General features: G+C 39.3%; 1 protein-coding gene across 2 annotated transcripts in view; it reads left to right on the forward strand.

Annotated features, from left to right (window-relative positions):
* TPK1 (thiamin pyrophosphokinase 1) overlaps positions 1 to 6,000 on the forward strand; it is an 805,392-nt gene that overhangs the window by 149,830 nt on the left and 649,562 nt on the right. The window lies entirely within an intron of this gene.

A 6,000-nucleotide genomic window follows, 5' to 3' on the forward strand; every position in this document is an offset into this window, starting at 1 on the left:
TGTAAAGTCCCCTGAAGCTGCTTATAGAAAAAAAAGGGTAGCGTGGGTGATTATTTACTATTATTACTATGACAAATTATTACTATGACAAATTCAGCTATCCACCACTGATCCTTTTTCAGTTTGCATGATGCCCAGCTTCATTCACCTCACTTCCTGTGAGCCCAGGGCAACACTACATGATGCAGGCCCCATCCAAGACACCTGCAGAATAGGTAGTCTTTTTGTAAAGGCTACAGTGTTTATTCCAAGGCATGTGTGGAGGAGGGAAGGGATTAGTGTCAAAGGGTGGCAGAGATTGCAAGCCTGGAGCTGTGATTTATTTTAAGTTCAATGTTAAATTCCAGCTTATAACATATTGCTGCTGCTACTGCAGTCCACTCAGCATAATCCCTACTAAAACTACAAGTGTCATTTTATGAGCCAACAATCCAGATTCATTGTTTGCATCTCCAACATAACATCATGATCAGTAGAGTCTTTTTGCTACTAAGCTCTCAGTAGTGAAGCTAGAATAGTTGGTGCACTAGTTAAATTATCCACTCACCCACACATAAGAACATGTAATCATCGGGGGAAGCTATATTATAGAGAAGGTATAGCTTTACAACTGTGTACTAATGTGATATACAAAAAACATTTAGAGACTTTCAAGGTACCAAAGAAAAGTCATACAATGTAATTAAAATGAATGAAAAAAAATTTGAACAGTCATAACATTGTGCAAAATTAACACAATAAACAAGACTCGCATATACCAAGACATCCTAAAAATCCACTACCATGCTCTTGTTCCCCATGTTGCCTGTCCAATATTATAAGTGATGAGAACACCATCTTCCAAAATTACATTGTCTACAGTATAATTGCAGCAATATTGAAGAAAAAGATGTTTCACTGAATATTTCCAACTCCCTCAGGAGTTATTGGAAGGCAAACAATCTAAAGTGCATAAGCAATGTAAAAGGGGTTCAACACATATTAGGGACATTCTACAAGTAGAAAACTTTTAATTTAACCATCTCCATGATAAATGTCTGTACTTGAATAAGTGTAATAAGTAAAGTATCTCACAAAAGTAAGTACACTGCTCACATTTTTGTAAATATTTCATGATAAATTTTCATGTGACAACACTGAAGAAATGACATTTTGCTACAAAAAAGGGTCGCTGGTTCGAATCCCAACCACAACACTACCTGCCTGAAGTTTGCATATTCTCCCTGTGCCTGTGTGGGTTTCCTCCGGGTACCCTGGTTTCCTCCCACACTCCAAAGCCATGCTGGTAGGTTTATTGGCTTCTGTCCAAAAATTGGCCCTAGTATATGAATGTGAGTTTGGGACTTTGGATTGTGGGCTCCTTGAGGGTAGGGACCGATGTGAGAGTACGATGTATGTGTGGAGCGCAGCGTAAATTGACCGTGCTATATGGGTACCTTAAATAAATAATCATATAATAGATGAGCATCTTAATGAGACACAATGTACAGGGATATGGACAATTGTAGACACACACCCACACTCACTCTTGTTGAACTGGATGGACTGGTGTCTTTATTCAACCTTGCTAACTATGTAACTATATACAATGTAAAGTGTATAGCTTGTATAAAAGTGTAAATTTGCTGTCCCCTCAAAATAACTCAACACACAGCCATTAATGTCTAAACCACTGGCAACAAGAGTGAGTATACCCCTAAGTCAAAATGTCCAAATTGAGCCTAAAGTGTCAATATTTTGTGTGGCCCCACTTATTTTCCAGCACTGCCTTAACCCTCTTGGGTATGGAGTTCACCAGAGCTCCAAAGGTTGCTACTGGAGTCCTCTTCCATGCCTTCATGATGACATCATGGAGCTGGTGAATGTTAGAGATCTTGCGCTCCTCCCTCTCCCCTTTGAAGATGCCCCACAGATGCCCAATAGGGTTTAGGTCTGGAGACCTGCTTGGCCAGTCCACCACCTGCTTCATCTGCTTCAGTATGTCACAGTACATGTTGGCATTCATGGTTCCCTCAATGAACTGTAGCTCCCCACTGCCGGCAGCACTCGTGCATCCCCAGACCATGCCACTCCTACCACCATGCTTGACTGTAGGAAAGACACACTTATCTGTGCACTCTTCACCTGATTGCAGCCACACACTCTTGACATCATCTGAACCAAATAAGTTATTACTAACCAAATAAATTATCTTGGTCTCATCAGACTACAGGACATGGTTCCAGTCATCCAGTATGCAGCGTATGGTCTGAGCACTGACAGGCTGACCCCCTACCCCTTCAACCTCTACAGCAATGCTAGCAGCACTCATACATCTATTTCCCAAAGACAACCTCTGGATATGACGCTGAGCATGTGCACTCAACTTCTTTGGTTGACCATGGCGAGGCCTGTTCTGAGTGGAACCTGTCCGGTTTGTATGGTGTTGGACACTGTGCTGCAGCTCAGTTTCAGGGTCTTGGCAATCTTCTTATAGCCTAGGCCGTCTATATGTAGAGCAACAATTCTTTTTTTCAGGTCCTCAGAGAGTTCTTTGCCATGAGGTGCCATATTGAACTTCCAGTTACCAGTGCGAGAGAGTGAAAGCGATAACACCAAATGTAACACACCTGCTCCCCAATCACAACTGAGACCTTGTAACACTGAGTCACATGACACTGGGGTTGGCTAATTGGGCCCAATTTGCACATTTTCACTTAGGGGTGTACTCACTTTTGTTGCCAGTGGTTTAGACATTAATGGCTGTGTGTTGAGTTATTTTGAGGGTACGGTAAATTTACACTGTTATACAAGCTGTACACTCACTACTTTAAATTATTTTAAATTAGTAGCAAAGTGTAATTTCTTCAGTGTTGTCACATGAAAAGGTATAATAAAATATTTAAAAATATTTGAGGGGTGTACTCACTTTTGTGAAATACTGTATGTTCTAAATTTCAGATTATCCTTTATACCTAGGAAACAATTTCATAGAAAATAAATGTGATTTGACTGATTAGGCAGTAAAAAAAAAAATGCATTTATGAATTATCCCAAATCAAAACAGATAACTATGTTCATATGTTTGGGCGTTTAATAGGCAAAATTATTTGAAAATATTTTTCTTCAATAAAATATCTTGTAAATCTGTTTAGCAGTAATTTGTTGTCAAGAGAAGCTGGAACTATTGTCCTGTTTGAAACAATATAAAACAAATCAGTGTTAATAATAAATGCGGCGCTGCCAGCAAGCTATACTATAATAATTAAACAATAATAAATAAATGACCAGTGAAATAAGTGAATCCACCTCACACAGTGTTGCTATGTGCAATAACGCAATAGACACTAGAAATAGTGCGTGTAGAAAACCATCATGACATCATACATAAATGAAAATCAGAGAATATTGAATGTGACCATAAAAAATAAATAATTAAATAAATAGATAAATAAAAAATAAAAAGTGCACATAAATGTATTAAACAATATAACGTGCTGACTTATTTAAAAGTCCATAAAATATCTCCGTGAGTGTATAATCAAGTCCATGCAAGAAACGTGATTTCCAAATCAGTGATATTCCAGCAGAACAACTTCAGTGCCAAACTTCAGTGCCAAAAAACTGGTGCACCAAACCGTTTCCCCCAGCCTCTCACCTCAAAAGCTTAGTAAGCAGACTCAGAGTGAAGCCCAAAGGCTATTCCCTTCTCTTCCATCCAGCAGATAGTATAAAGCTGCACATTCCTTTCCCAGACTCTTCCGTTACCTCTCAGTACAATGTACGGCACGCAGAGTATGAAAATAAAGGACAGGGGGGGGACTCTCATGTGTAGTAATTCATAAGAAGAATTTAATGAAATAACTCTACACTTACATTTAGGCAAAGAACAGCGGGTAACATCGAAACATCCGAACTTCCGGTCTCGGCCGCGACCGGAAGTAATACGTGTAGCACCACAGCTCCTTTCCCTTGGAGCGTTTGGGCGTTTAATAGGCAAAATTATTTGAAAATATTTTTCTTCAATAAAATATCTTGTAAATCTGTTTAGCAGTAATTTGTTGTCAAGAGAAGCTGGAACTATTGTCCTGTTTGAAACAATATAAAACAAATAAATTCTCAAAGAATATAATGAAAATACAGCAGAACATCTAATGTTCTGCTGAATTCCAAAAAAGTTTGGATGCTGTGTAAAATCTACATAAATACAGAATGCAATTATTTACAAAACTCATAAACCCTTATTTTATTTACAATAGAAAGCAGAAACATCAAGTGTTTAAACTGAGAAATATGCACAAATACGTATACAATATGCCGCCTTTAGCACATTTTAGATGCCACATTTTTCTGCCAGTAGTTCTGGTGTTCAGAGGTACTTTTCAGATGCCTCGTATGCATAAAGCCTATTAGTGCTTGTTGTCAAATCAAAGTATTGTCCCTTTATCTGCACATATGGCAGTTCTAGCAGACCTGCAATTGTAAAAAAAAAAGTAATAAAAATCATTAGTCAACTGTTTCTTCCTTTTCTTCTTGCATGTTTTTTTTTTCACAATTTATGTCAGTGTTTTTTACATTTTTTTGACAATTTATTTTTTTGCTTTTTTCTGGGGGTGCACCGAATGTGTTTTGTGGTGCCAAAACCGATACCGAAAATTAAAAATACACTAGGCCAAAAACCGAAACCGATACCGAAACATATTTAAACATTTTTTTTTATACAGGAGCTGGTCAGAGACTGGGGACATGGTACAGGAGATGGTCAGACTGGGGACATGGTACAGGAGATGGTCAGAGACAGAGGACGTGGTACAGGAGATGGTCAGAGACAGAGGAGGTGGTACAGGAGATGGTCAGAGACAAAGGACGTAGTACAGGAGATGGTCAGAGACAAAGGACGTGGTACAGGAGATGGTCAGAGACAGAGCACGTGGTACAGGAGATGGTCAGAAACTGCACACATGATACAAGATTTCAATGCAGCCTCACCAGTGCCCGTCAGATGCAGCCAGCCAGTGTCCCCATTGCAGCCAGTTTGTCCTCTATTGTGTCCAATCCTGCGGGTGATCTGTCTATCAAAGTGCCTGGACAAGGGGGAGGGGCTGTGTGTGAGGGCACGGCCGGGAAAAACACAGCTATTGAAATGAAAGCTGTGATGTTGCCGGCGCTGTGATCAAACAGGCCGGCGGAGGTGGCTCTCCTGCACTATAGGACACCCCCATGATGGGCAGCACCAGGGGCGTGGGGGCGGATCCCCGCCCCCACCCAGTCCACGCCCCATTTTCGACTCCATTATAGGCCGTTTTTCTTTTTTGGCAAATTGCCGGAAAGGGTATTTTCTGCGGATATGTTGCGACGGCCGAAATTTTGTGTGGAACCCTAGCTTTTTTAGCATTACAGTGTCAAAATTCACAAAGTTTAAGGAACTTATTAATTTCTTGGTAAAAATTATGTCAGCTGTAGCAATTCAGAACAGTTGACAATTTTAGAATATTTTGTATTCTTTTTATATACTTTTGTACATACATGTACATGTCATTGCACATAGTGGTTTAGGCGAGTTATGCAAGGAGCTCCATAACATTTTAAGAATGATGTCATTGACCAATACTATGCTTTTTGTTTATACAGTACATTAGTGCATTTCTATGTATGTTTTTGCCTGGATTTTAACCTCACTGTGAATTCATAGACAACAAGAAATCGGTTTGTTTATTATTTTTTTTGCAAGGTTGCAATCTTGTACCTAAAGATTCCAGTGTAATCCACTTATTTGACCTGAGGTAATTTTCTTTGCAGTGTGTAAATTGCATTTGGGCATGGGTAGAGCTTTCAATGAGCTCTTATTTATTAGCTGGTGGAAATACTAATTACCACAATTATACTGAACAAGTGACATCAGAATGTCTATGGTGCATCATTGGTGCCAGCAACCTATTTTTACAGTAGTCTAAAGTTCTATAGTTGTTATTTTAAACCATAACGTGTATTGTATATGCCTATGTGTGTATGAGTTGTTTT

The sequence above is a fragment of the Lithobates pipiens genome, unplaced genomic scaffold (assembly GCF_037356315.1).
Source record: "Lithobates pipiens isolate NorthernLeopardFrog02 unplaced genomic scaffold, aLitPip1_a1.2 Scaffold_19, whole genome shotgun sequence".
NCBI classification, from domain to species: domain Eukaryota; kingdom Metazoa; phylum Chordata; class Amphibia; order Anura; family Ranidae; genus Lithobates; species Lithobates pipiens.